Genomic DNA, 13752 nt, shown 5'->3' with positions numbered 1-13752 from the left:
CCAGGACGTAGGGTGTTACGCATCTCTAAGCGGCCCGAACCTGTAAATCTTGTCCACTGTCTCTCGTGCGATCGGCACGAACCATTTTGCTACAGTCGTTGACACCGTCCTACTCCTAAAAACACCTTGAGGGGCAACCCCGGGTGTGCGGTCGGACCCAAAACACCGACAGCTGGCGCGCCAGGTAGGGAGTGTGTCGACGACCCAAGCTAGCTCAATGGCCGTCACCTTCTACAGCAAGATCACCATGCGTCCCGGATCCGTGTTCCGCTTCGGGACGATCTCGTCTGTAGCGGATGAAGAGGGAATTCTACACCGTATCGCGGATCCGCCAGAAAAGAAGTCTCCTCCAACAAACCCCGAAAATGCCGGAAAAGCGCAACCTCCTGCTCTTCGGAAAAAGATCGCCTCCGGAAGGTCAGGAGCCGAGGGCCCGCTGAACCGGAGGACTCCACTGTCTACCTCTCCGACAACAGAATGGACACAGATTGCGAGGAAGAAGAAGACTGGGGAGAAGCAAGCCGTTCTTCCTGTTCCTCCGACCTCAAAGGAGAACGGAAAGAAAGTCGCCATGACAGCAACGCCATTCTACCCCGACGTCCTCTTCATCGGGAGAGTGGAGTCGCCTGCCGTCTCCGACGACGAACCAACCGTGCCCGGAGAAGAACCACCTCAACGAGAATCCCGCCGACGGAGGAACCGGCGCAGGAACGTTCGACGACATCACGCAGCCGGAGAGCGAGATCCGGAGCAGCCTGTCTCGCGAGACGAGGTCTCAGAGATAGGGGAAACTCCGGAAGAACGCGTCTTCAGAGAATGAAGGAACTCTCGATGACGTGATCGCCGGTGAGCTCAGGAACAAGCCGAGCAAGATGCAAGGCAACGCCGGGAGAATCCACTCTTCGGACGCAACCTGAATCCCGACTTCGCCCGAGCTATGAACACGCCAAGCGAAGTCGGAGGGGTACTAGCTCGGATAGCAGATGGACTTCCCCGGACTCCCGACGCTGAGGGCTACCGACGCTTGTTCACCCAAGCAGCCAACCATCTTCTACCGCTTGCTCATCTGCCGAACGATCTGCGACACGCCATCAACAGCCGCCGGGACGCGCGAAGCTCCATCAATGCTTCGCGCGAACGGCGGCATGAGAATGAGATTCGCCGTCGGGAGGAGTATGACAGGGATCATGGCATCCCAACTCAGAGTCAGGCCACCAGGACTGAGTCGGCAACAGCTTCAACTGGCGGTACCACCCGGGGACGGTCGAGGAACTACAATCACAACTCCCCTCCCCGGGACAGACATCGTCCCCGACGACAGGAGGACACGTGCGGAGTGTCCGCCCTTACTCCGCGCCTTAGGGCCATTCAGTGGCCTCCCAACTTCAAGGTATCCAACGTTGACAAATATGAACCTAAGCAGGATCCAGGGGGTTGGCTGGCCGTCTACACCACCGCTGCTCGAGCTGCCGGGGCATCTGAGGACGTTATGACCGCGTATTTGCCCATCGTCCTTGGGCAAGATGTGCTGCAGTGGCTACGACACTTACCCCGACACTGCATCGACGACTGGGGAGACTTCAGCCGACGCTTCACCGCCAACTTCCAGTCCCTCTCCGACAAACCGGCGCACCCATGGGACCTCAAATCCATCAAGCGCCGAGGGGATGAGGCTCTCCGGTCGTACCTTAAAAGGTTCCAGACCATGAGAAATCGCATCCCCGAGGTCACGGAGGCGGCCGTGATCGAGGACTTCTACAGAGGATCAAACGACTCGGCTTTTGTCCGAGCCATACTACAGAAGGCGCCGAATACCTCCGAGGAGCTGTTCCGGGAAGCCGACCTCTACATCACCGCCGACGAGCGAGCTCAGGACCTCATCGGAGGAGCGAAGCCCGCACCGGCAGCACCACGACGTGACACGAACCAGCCGACCGACAAACGCTGGGAGAAAAGGCCTCGCGAAGAAGTACACGCCGCCGGACCACCTACCTCTCGCGCCCGAGGAGGGCCTCGCGGAGGCGAACGCACGCTGGACGACATCCTCGACGCCCAATGCCCATACCACAAGGACATGCGCCACACTCTTCGCAACTGCCGGGACTTCAAGCACTCCGTCGGGCATGGCCGACCCTTCCAACCTCTACCTCCTCCTCCGCCGAGGGGAGGACCAGACGAACCACGACAACCTCATCGGCACGAGGAGGGAGAAGGAGGAGCTTTTCCGCGCGTTGACAGGGAGGTCAACGTCATCTTCGGCGGACACGGGTCGCAGGAGAACAAAAGACAACAAAAGCTCAACGACCGCCAGATACTGGTGGCGACCACCGGTCCTCCCGCCCCATACCGGTGGTCAGAACATCCGATCACTTTCACTCGGGAAGATCAATGGCTCAACTTCGACCACCCCGGCAAATACCCGCTCCTCGTCGATCCGGTGATCCGAGAAAGCCGGGTGAAGAAGGTGCTAGTAAACGGGGGGAGCAGCATCAACGTCACCTTCCCCCGGACACTCCAAGGCTTGGGAGCTCACCTCAAAGAGCTTCACAAGTCAGACACCCCTTTCTTCGGCATCGTGCCGACTGAAGGGGAATACCCGCTGGGCCACATTTACATGCCGGTCACCTTTGGAACTCCGGAGAACTACAGAACCGAGTTCCTGAGGTTTGAAGTGGCGAACTTCGACTGTGGATACAACGCCATCATCGGAAGGCCGGGGTTGGCCAAGTTCATGGCCATTCCACATTACACATATATGATACTGAAGATGCCAGGACCGCGAGGAATCATAACTGTGCGCGCCGACTTCCAAGGCGCCGCAGAGTGTTTCCGAGTGGCCATTCAAGCGGCCCTCACCACCAAGCCGTCGACGGTTCCTTCTACACCGACGAACTCTAAGCCTGAGGAAGACCTCACGGTACCGGCGAATGAAGCTCAGGTCGCGACCTCTATGCGGCCGACTGAAGAAACCAAAAGAATCAACCTGGGGTTCGCTAACGAGCGCAAGACGGCTATCATCAGCTCCAGCTTGGACGACAAATAGGAAAGCGCGCTCGTCCAGTTTCTGCAAGATAACCGAGATGTATTCGCATGGCAACCTGCGGATATGCCAGGAGTCCCAAGAGAACTGGCCGAGCACAAACTGAAAGTCTACCCCCAGGCGAGGCCGATTCGACAAAAGCTACGTCGCTTCACGCCCGACAAGAGAGAGGCCATTCGTGCCGAATTAGCTCGCCTGGTCGCGGCTGGATTTATTAGAGAAGTATTACACCCTGAGTGGTTAGCCAATCCTGTTCTTGTACTCAAAAAGAATAAAGTGGATTGGCGCATGTGCGTCGACTATACCGATCTCAACAAACACTGTCCGAAGGATCCCTTCGGGCTCCCGAGGATAGATCAGGTGGTGGATTCCACCGCTGGATGTTCTGTGTTGTCTTTCTTAGAGTGCTATTCCGGGTATCACCAGATTAGTCTGGCAAAAGAAGATGAGGAAAAAACGGCGTTCATTACTCCGTTTGGTGCTTTCTGTTATACCTCCATGCCGTTCGGCCTCAAAAACGCTGGAGCGACTTATCAGAGAGCCATTCAAACATGCTTAGCCGATCACTGGGGCAAGCGTGTGGAGGCCTACGTAGATGATGTAGTAATCAAAACAGAGAATTCGGAAAACTTCATCGAAGACTTGCAGCTGGTTTTCAACAGCCTGAGACGATATAGATGGAAGCTCAATCCCGAAAAATGTGTTTTCGGGGTACCAGCCGGAAAGTTGCTCGGGTTTATCGTCAGCCACCGGAGAATTGAGGCTAATCCAGATAAGATTGAAGCCATCATGAAAATGGAAGCTCCTCGATCACAAAAGAAGGTTCAGCGACTCACTGGATGTATGGCGGCCCTAAGCAGATTTATATCCAGGCTGGGGGAGAAAGGCTTGCCGTTTTACAAGCTGCTCAAGAAGGTGGATAAGTTTCAATGGACTTCAGAAGCACAAGAAGCTCTAGATGCATTGAAAAAATTCTTGACAACACCACCAGTACTGAAACCACCCCGGCGAGCTACATCAACTCAACCGGCTGAAGATTTGCTATTGTACATCTCTTGCACGACTCACGTGGTAAGCACCGCGTTGGTAGTCGAGCGAGTAGAAGAAGGACATGCCTACCCGGTACAACATCCTGTTTACTTCATCAGTGAAGTTCTAGGCCCCTCAAAGAAAAAGTATCCTCAAGTTCAGAAGCTATTATACGCAGTACTTCTAACTGCCCGCAAGCTGCGTCACTACTTTGACGACCACAAAGTCATAGTAGTCACTGGTTTTCCAATAGGGGACATTCTTCACAACAAGGAAGCTATTGGCCGAATTGCCAAGTGGGCTTGCGAGTTGGGATCCCACGACATCGAGTTCCGACCTCGCACCGCCATCAAAACCCAAGCACTGGTTGATTTCGTATCAGAATGGACCGAACAGCAAGTACCGGATAATCCAGAGACTGCAGAAGTATGGTGAATGTATTTTGATGGCTCGCTGAAGCTGCAGGGAGCAGGAGCAGGGATTCTCTTCACTGCACCTGGAGGCGAACACCTCAAGTACGCCCTCCAGTTACTATTCCCGGCCTCCAACAATGCAGCCGAGTATGAAGCCCTGATCCATGGATTAAACATTGCCGTATCACTGGGCGTCAAGAGATTGATGGTATACGGAGATTCTCTGGTAGTTATCAGCCAGATAAACAAGGAGTGGGATTGCTCAAGTGATTCAATGGGAAAATATTGCGCTGCCGTCCGAAAGCTGGAAGACAAGTTCGAGGGTCTGGAATTTCATCATGTGGAAAGGGATCGTAACACAGCAGCTGATGTACTATCCAAGCTCGGATCCAGTCGAACTCAGGTCCCACCTGGAATCTTCATGCAAGAAAGCCGAGTATCTCAATGGATCAAACAGAAGAGTGCAACATCATAAATCAACCTGAGTCAGACTCTGACGACTGGAGAAGGCCGATCATTAAGTATATAAAGAATGAAGAAGAACTAGATGACAAGAACTCGGCAGAGTGCATTGCCAGACAGTCGGCTCACTACACACTCATTGGGGAGATATTATACAGAAGGGGTGCATCAGGTGTTCTCATGAAGTGCATTCTCCCGTCCACTGGGAAGCAACTTCTGGAGGAGGTCCATGCAGGGCAATGTGGGATACATGCAGCATCCAGAACACTAGTCGGGAAGGTTTTCAGGTCAGGATTCTATTGGCCGACGGCGAGGAACGATGCAGCCGAATTAGTTCAGAGATGCGAAGCTTGCCACTACTTGTCAAAGCAACAGCACGTGCCTGCACAGCAACTACAAACCATACCAGTAACCTGGCCTTTCGCATGCTGGGGACTGGATATGATTGGACCTTTCAAGAAAGCTCAAGGGGGATATACTCATGTATTGGTGGCGATTGATAAATTCACTAAATGGATAGAGTTCAAGCCCATTGCTTCTTTAACCTCTGCTAAGGCCGTGGAATTCATACAGGACATAATATTCAGATTCGGGATACCAAACAGCATCATCACTGACTTAGGATCCAACTTCACCAGTTCAGAATTCTTCGATTTCTGCGAGCAAAAGAGCATTCAGATCAAGTACGCATCTGTAGCACATCCAAGAGCCAACGGGCAGGTTGAGCGAGCCAACGGAATGATATTGGAGGCACTCAGGAAAAAAGTCTTCGATAAGAATGAAAAATTCGCAGGAAAGTGGATAAGGGAATTGCCTTATGTTGTTTGGAGCCTAAGAACCCAACCTAGCCGAGCCCTGCAAGGGAACACCCCTTTCTTCATGGTCTATGGGTCGGAGGCAGTGCTACCTGCTGATCTCAAGTTTGGGGCGCCAAGATTAATCTTCGAAAGCATAGCAGAAGCCGAGGCCACCAGGCTGGAGGATGTTGATGTACTTGAGGAAGAACGACTAAATGCAGTGATCCAATCAGCACGGTACCAGCAGACTCTAAGACGCTATCACGACAAGGCCGTGCGGCAACGATTCTTCTCAGTAGGGGATCTCGTCCTCCGCCGAATTCTAACGGGGGAGGGACGACACAAATTATCACCCTTATGGGAAGGGCCTTTCATAGTAGCAGAAGTCACTCGGCCCGGATCGTATCGCCTCACCCAGATGGATGGCACAGAAGTTGGGAACTCCTGGAACATAGAGCACCTCAGAAAGTTTTACCCCTAGCTGTATTTCAAAACAGCTGGGGCGACCATGTATTCTGTAAGATGGAAATACGTCATCAATAAAGAGAGATTTCAAAGATACTCAGCTCGTTTACGATTGACTTGCATTCTTACTTAACTCGGGGTGACCACCATGCCCTACAAACGGAGCAATCGACTAAAGTCGGCAACGACTTAAGGCGGTGCAACATGCTCACGCTTACTTAACTCGGGGTGACCACTATGCCCTACAAACGGAGCAATCGACTTAAGTCGGCAACGACTTAAGGCGGTGCAACATGCTCACGCTTACTTAACTCGAGGTGACCACTATGCCCTACAAACGGAGCAATCGACTTAAGTCGGCAACGACTTAAGGCGGTGCAACATGCTCACGCTTACTTAACTCGGGGTGACCACTATGCCCTACAAACGGAGCAATCGACTTAAGTCGGCAACGACTTAAGCGGTGCAACATGCTCACGCTTACTTAACTCGGGGTGACCACTATGCCCTACAAACGGAGCAATCGACTTAAGTCGGCAACGACTTAAGGCGGTGCAACATGCTCACGCTTACTTAACTCGGGGTGACCACTATGCCCTACAAACGGAGCAATCGACTTAAGTCGGCAACGACTTAAGGCGGTGCAACATGCTCACGCTTACTTAACTCGGGGTGACCACTATGCCCTACAAACGGAGCAATCGACTTAAGTCGGCAACGACTTAAGGCGGTGCAACATGCTCACGCTTACTTAACTCGGGGTGACCACTATGCCCTGCTAACGGAGCAATCGAGTTAAGTCGGCAACGACTTAAGGCGGTGCAACATGCTCATGCTTACTTAACTCGGGGTGACCACTATGCCCTGCTAACGGATCAATCGGCTAAAGTCAGTGGCGACTAAAAGCCAGAGCAACATGCTCATACCCATGCAATTAAGGGGATGACTTCTATATCCCGCAAACAAATCTCATAATCATCGTGCGTCGTTTCATTACTGCAAAATTATGAACTAATGAATTCTGATACAATAAGAGAGTAGTTATATCATCCGAATACTAAACTGAGGTCCTCTAACTCGATCATACTAGTTGCGCGCTCAAAGCACGCAAAATGTTTTCTATTTGGCAATGTCTTTCTCAGGAGCGACCGACGAAGAAGGGCGACTCGAGGAATCAGGGGCAGCGATCACGTCGGCCCTTATGTCCTCAGGAACAACCACGCCGGGTCTCCTCATCAAGATTCGTCCTGCCCGAATAGCCTTGTTCATGGCTTTGTCGCGCTGGGTTTTGAGAGTAACAACAGTCTCCTCGGCAACTTTAGCAGCCAGTCGAGCGGTCTCTAACTCCTGGGCGATGGACTTCTTGGAAGCTCGGAGTTCTTTGATAGTAGCATCCTTTGCTGATATCAACTGCTTGAGGCGAGTCACCTCATCTGAAGATTCCTGCAGCTTACCACGCTGATTGTCCAACTCCTCCATTGTGAAGCGATGACTCCTCTCCAAGATGGTTAGCGAGTTACTGGAATCACGATACAATTTGTCAAGATTGTCACGAGAAGCAGCAAGGATACGCTTTTCTTCCTGCAAACAAAAATCAACCCCTTCAGAAACTAAATAAGTGATAGGAACACAGCAAGGCAAGGCACAGTTTTGTAAGTCACCTTTTCAGAGTCGAGCCGAGCATGGAGAGAAGAACTCAGGGCATTGGCGTCATCCAAGGCAACAGAGACCTGATTCAACTCAGTTTGGCTCTGAAAGTACTTCTCCTCGAAGTCAGCGCACCATCGAGCCATTTCAGCCTGATCTCGGGAATGTTTTTCCTCAAGAGTTGCAATTTGTCGAGTCATTCCTAGCAAGAGGTAATCAAACAAAACGAGGTCAAAAGGTAAAATAGTCCACAACCAAGGCAAAGAGAAAGAAAAAAGGGCACTAACCAGCGTTGGTTGTCTCCAATTCGGATACACGGCGCTGGAGTGATACTGGGCTCCAGCACGCAAGAGACGAGGCCACTTCTGGGACGGAAGCACCCTGCAATCTTAGCTGGCTAGCCATCCCATCCACCAAAGCCTGATAAGGAGAACGAGTGAGTATAATGGCAGAAGTTCATACAACGTAAAAATCAAGCTAAAACGCATCACAGTACCTGGAGGTTGGAAAAGAACGAAGGTATTCCCAAGTCAGGAGAAATCAGTTGATAGGCAGATGTAAGACCGCCACCCGGAGCAGCTTGCAACGAACCAGCAGATATCAGCTCAGCGCCTTCAACAGAGCCCAGCACTCGGTCGGCAGGGACGCTGCCCTCTAAAGCGACCTCCTGACCCAAAGTTTGGGCTACCACCATGCAGCCAGAGTGTGGAGGAGATCCTGCGTGAACGTCCATGGAAGTACAGGAAGGAGACCCTGCTCGGGCACCCTCGGGGGCTGGGTCATAGTTGGCGCCGCCCACTTGAGCCGGATCATCCCCGGCAGCACCCTCGGGGGCTGGGCAGTGGCTTATACTCTTCACCCGAGCTAAGTCATCCCCGGCGACATCCTCGGGGGCTGGGCATGCGTTAGCACCATTCGTGAGGTCCAGGCTCTCTGCAGTAACCACTTCTAAGGTTGATGGGCCCTCAACTACTTCCATGGGACCAGGACGATCCAAGTCAGTCTCCCGACCCTCAAGATCGCGCTCTAAGGTCGACGAGGCACGGGATGACCTCAACCCAGCATCAGGCACGGCAGCACAAGCCTCTGTTGCATCATCACCCACTGGCTCTGATAGCAAGTCTTCTGGGACCATATCCTCAAGAGTTTGATCGAAATTGGCCAGAGACAGTTCTTGCAGACCAATGAGGGCAGACAGAGCAGGAGAAGGAACTCCACTACTCTCACCGCCGGTGATAAGCTGCCGACTGTTTTTCCGAGACAAAGGAACTTCATCCTCTTCCTCCTCATCCTCCACAGTGACAACGCAAGCAGCACCCCCATTGGGATCAGCAGCAGTCTGGGTACACCCATTGGGTTCAGCGTCAATAGGTCCAGTCGCAGGCACTTCTTCAGCGGCAGGAACTGAGGTACCAGCGTCTTCATCAAAACTGGATACTCGTCGGAGGCGTCTTCTCTTCTTCTTTTGCTCATCAGCAGAAGGCTCAGGCTGATTGGTTCGGTTAGGGCGCCTCGGGCGAGTGCTGACAGGTTTCTGAACATCCAAAATTGTATCAACTTCTGGGAGAGGCACCACTGCCAACGTACCAGCAGGAGCAGCGTCGGAAGAATCCTCAGCTAGTAGATCAAGCATGGCATTTATATCTGCATCACTAGGGTTCAAGGGCACCTCGAAATGGACCTCTCGTTCGTCAGCAGGAATCTCCCCAAGCGAAGCAACCAAAACACTGACTTCTTCAGCAGAGGGTCGCACTCTAAGGCCCAGACTGCCATCAGTAACAGGTGGATTTGATACAAATAGGGTGAAGGCTTTGGGAGGAGGCAGGTTCCAGGCCGAGTATGCCACTGGAGCACCAACATTGGACACCTTGCCCCTAAGGATCATTTCTAGACGGCTCACCAAGTCTGCTGAAGGGATTCTCCTGTTGGTAACCCGAGTTGAGACGGCTAGCCCCCGATACAGATAAGCTGGGTAGGCCCTGTCTTTCAGTGGCTGAATGTTCTTGAAAACAAAGTCAGTGACCACAGCTTCAGCAGTTAGACCTCTTTCTTTCAGCAGTCCAACTTCAGCTAGCAATACACTTGCCTCAGCTACCTCCTCGTCCGTGGGAGACTCGGTCCAACTTGGAGTGCGAACGTCTGGCTGTCTTCCCGACCGGGAAGGGAGAGAATTTCCATAATTGTCAACTATGAACCACTCTAGACGCCATCCTTGATACTGTCCTTAAGAGGAATCTCAAGGTACTCAGTCTTCCGCCCGCGGCGCATCTCCAAACTGGCACCTCCAACCAACTGATGCTGTCCTCCAGCCATCCCAGGGCGGCAATGATACAGATATTTCCACAAACCGAAATGCGGCAGCACGCCAAGGAAGGCTTCGCACAAGTGAACGAAGATGGAGATTTGCAGAATTGAGTTAGGGTTCAGATGGGTCAGGTTTATGTGGTAGAAATCAAGAAGGCCTCGGAAAAAGGGAGAGATGGGAAGGCCAAGGCCACGGAGAAGAAAAGGGGCGTAAACTACAGATTCATGGGTATCCTCTGTCGGAACAGTGGTCCCGTGGCAAATCCGCCAAGAACAGAGTTCCCGCGGAAGAAGAACCCCGACGGAAACAAGGCGGAGAAGCTCAGCTTCGGAAATAACGGACATATGGTTACCTGCGAAGGGTAACTGACTGTTGGGGTCGATTGCAGGAATCACCGCGGCAGACGAGTTTGCAGTTTTCCTCTTGGGCGCCATCTTGCTTTTCACCGGTAGACAGAGTAGGAGGCGAGTGGCAGAGAAGATTCAGATGCGGGAATGCAGGAACTAGGGCACGGAAAGCAAAGGCGGCTAAAAGCGCAACTCCTATGGGATATTCTTGAGCCGGATACCGTTTCAAAAAGTGCCCAGTTATCACCCGGCGGTTATTACCAAAACCCCAGCAGACCACGTGGACATCTGACAGTTATTTCCGAAAAAGCCGACGTGCCACTTCATCACTCGGTTATTATCCTCAAAATAACTCGTGCGGCCGGCTATTACTCGGTGTTGCCTCTAACGCACCGACCTCGGGGTTCAATCGCTCGGCATTACTTCTAAAATGCCGACGTCGACTTTCAATCATTCGGCGTTGCCTCTAAAACGCTAACCTCATATTCAATCGCTCGGCATTACTTCTAAAATGCCGACGCCGACCTTCAATCACTCAGCGTTGCCTCTAACGCACCGACCTCGGGGTTCAATCGCTCGGCATTACTTCTAAAATGCCAACGTCGACTTTCAATCATTCGGCGTTGCCTCTAAAACGCTAACCTCATATTCAATCGCTCGACATTACTTCTAAAATGCCGACGCCGACCTTCAATCACTCGGCGTTGCCTCTAACGCACCGACCTCGGGTTCAATCGCTCGGCATTACTTCTAAAATGCCGACGTCGACCTTCAATCATTCGGCGTTGCCTCTAAAACGCTAACCTCATATTCAATCGCTCGGCATTACTTCTAAAATGCCGACGCCGACCTTCAATCACTCGGCGTTGCCTCTAAAACGCTGAACTCGTATTCAATCGCTCGGCGCTACTTCTAAAATGCCGACGCCGACCTCCACTTACTCGGCGTTGCCTCTAAAACGCTGATCTCGTGTTCGATCGCTCGGCGTTACATCTAAAATGCTGATATCGACCTTCAATCGCTCGGCGTTGCTTCTGAAACGCCGATACCGACTACAATATTACTCGGCAGCTACTTCTGGAAGCGTCAGTGTGATGCACAAATTATTCATCTACTGTATCAGAAGAATCAGTTCAACAATCAGGGAAACCGAGTCATCGAGGAGGGGCCAACGTCGGTTTTTCATTAAGGGGAAGATAATAAGCTTACAAACCAACTCTTTGCGAGTTGGTGCTTCCCTACTACTACTCTACATTACTACTACATTATTCTAAACTACACTATACTACTCTACATTACTACTACATTATTCTAACTACACTATACTAATATCTAAAGACCAGTGGCGTTTAGCCACTGGCCTTGCTACTGCTGCCCTTGCCGCCGCCGCCCCTGGTGCTGCCCGTGCTGCTGCCGCCTCTGGTGCTGCCCTTGCCGCCGCTGCCCCCGCCGCCGTTGCTGCCGTCACCGTCGCCGTCGCCATCGTCGTCGTCGTCGCCGTCGTCGTCGTCGTCATCTTCGTCCCCGCCGCCGTCCGAGTCCTCCTCGTCCGAGGAGAACTCAGACTCATCCGAGCCCTCGAGCCCGGAGCGCTCGACGGCCCAGATGTACGTCCAGACCTCCGCGGCAATCCCCTGGGAGTCGTCTGAATCATCAGACGACGCCGGGGGAGAGACGGGAGCCGGAGAACCCTCGGACTCGGAGGAGAACTCCTCCTCCGAGTATTCCGAGTCGCCGAAATCCTCCGACGGAGGAGTCGGCTCACGCTTGCGTTTGTGACCCTTGCCCATGGCGAAAACAGATGAAAGGGAGGAGAAGGATGCAGTAAAGAACGGCGAAGAGATGTGAAAAAACCAGAGGAGCAAGGGCGTTATTTATAGAAGGGAAAGGCAACCGCTCACTTCCAACCGCGGTCATTGAACAGTCGCAAAGCATTCAATAAGCACTCCCACCCATCTGAAGACACGTCAGACGGCTGACGCCGTTTCATGCAACACTACACCCATTGGGACTCCAGTCAACAGCGCAAAGGATATGATTACACTAGCCGTCCCATCACATTACTACTCAGAAGCAGCCGGCTAAAACACTCAGCGCACCAAGCCGTCCCTTGCCCACACCCATTGGGGGGGACGCCCAGGAATTATCAGTATATTTTTCAAAACGATCACATCCGTGCAGGGCACGCAGTGAATACCTCAAGACAAAAATGAGATACCAGTAAGGATCAGAGGAAAGCCAAATATAGCCAGCAAAGTACAAGATGTGGCTGACAGAAGCGACGCAATGACTAGACAGAGAACGTCCATCAAACGTCCAATCAAGTCGCAGAAGCAAATAAATTGCATCACCTAGCAAGATATGGATGGATTGCAAACTCGGCTGCTAAAGACAAAATATATGCTGACCTCTGCAGCAAAATATTGATGACATAATGCTGACCTCCAAAGCATAATGCAAATAGCTTCATGCCAATTTTTACAAGCAAAAGGAAGACCTTCGAATGGATTATCCTTAAAAATCCATTTGAAGGTCGGGGGCTACACCCATTGGGTGCACCTCCGGTGCACCCCATGGATTATCATTTCAAATCGAGATAGTGCCGACTTCTAAGGCGTGAGACAAGATTAAAAGGCCAACCCTCAACCAAAACGCAGGAGCACCAATGGAGATAATCTTTGAGGAAGACCTTCGAGTAGATTATTTTCTAAAATCTACTCGAAGCTCGGGGGCTACACCCATTGGGTGCACCTTCGGTGCGCCCAATGAAGTTCAGAATCTTACAACTTGAAATGCCGACCTCTAAGGCACGGGCACGAAACTAAGCTTCGGTTAACGAGTGATCGAGGCAGAAGGAGACAACAGGAAGTCATTTTTCCTCGAATCATCTGCAAGCTGGACCTGGGATCTTCGGGTTGATTACCTCTAAATTAACCCAAAGATCGGGGGCTTGTGGGGGATAGATATCCCCTAGGTCCACTAAAGGAATAAAAGACCTCACGAAAGGCCCAAGGGCCCAATAACTCGTAAGGTCATTCTTTCGTGGGCCTGGGGTGGAACAACCAGCAAGGGAGAACGACATGAGGCCGATTGGTGCAAACCCGAACGGCCCACATCGTCGAGCGAATGATCGCAACAGAGACCCGATTTTCCCGCGCGGGAGTCCCCATGCAGCGGAGCCGTGCGAGGATAAGTCGGCGAGGATCACGCAGGATAAACTCGAGAGGTTCACTATCTTTTAGTTACT

This window comes from Zea mays, chromosome 3, assembly GCF_902167145.1.
Source record: "Zea mays cultivar B73 chromosome 3, Zm-B73-REFERENCE-NAM-5.0, whole genome shotgun sequence".
NCBI classification, from domain to species: Eukaryota; Viridiplantae; Streptophyta; class Magnoliopsida; order Poales; family Poaceae; genus Zea; species Zea mays.
The sequence above is the reverse complement of the archived record's forward strand: the minus strand, read 5'-3'. Positions refer to the sequence as shown.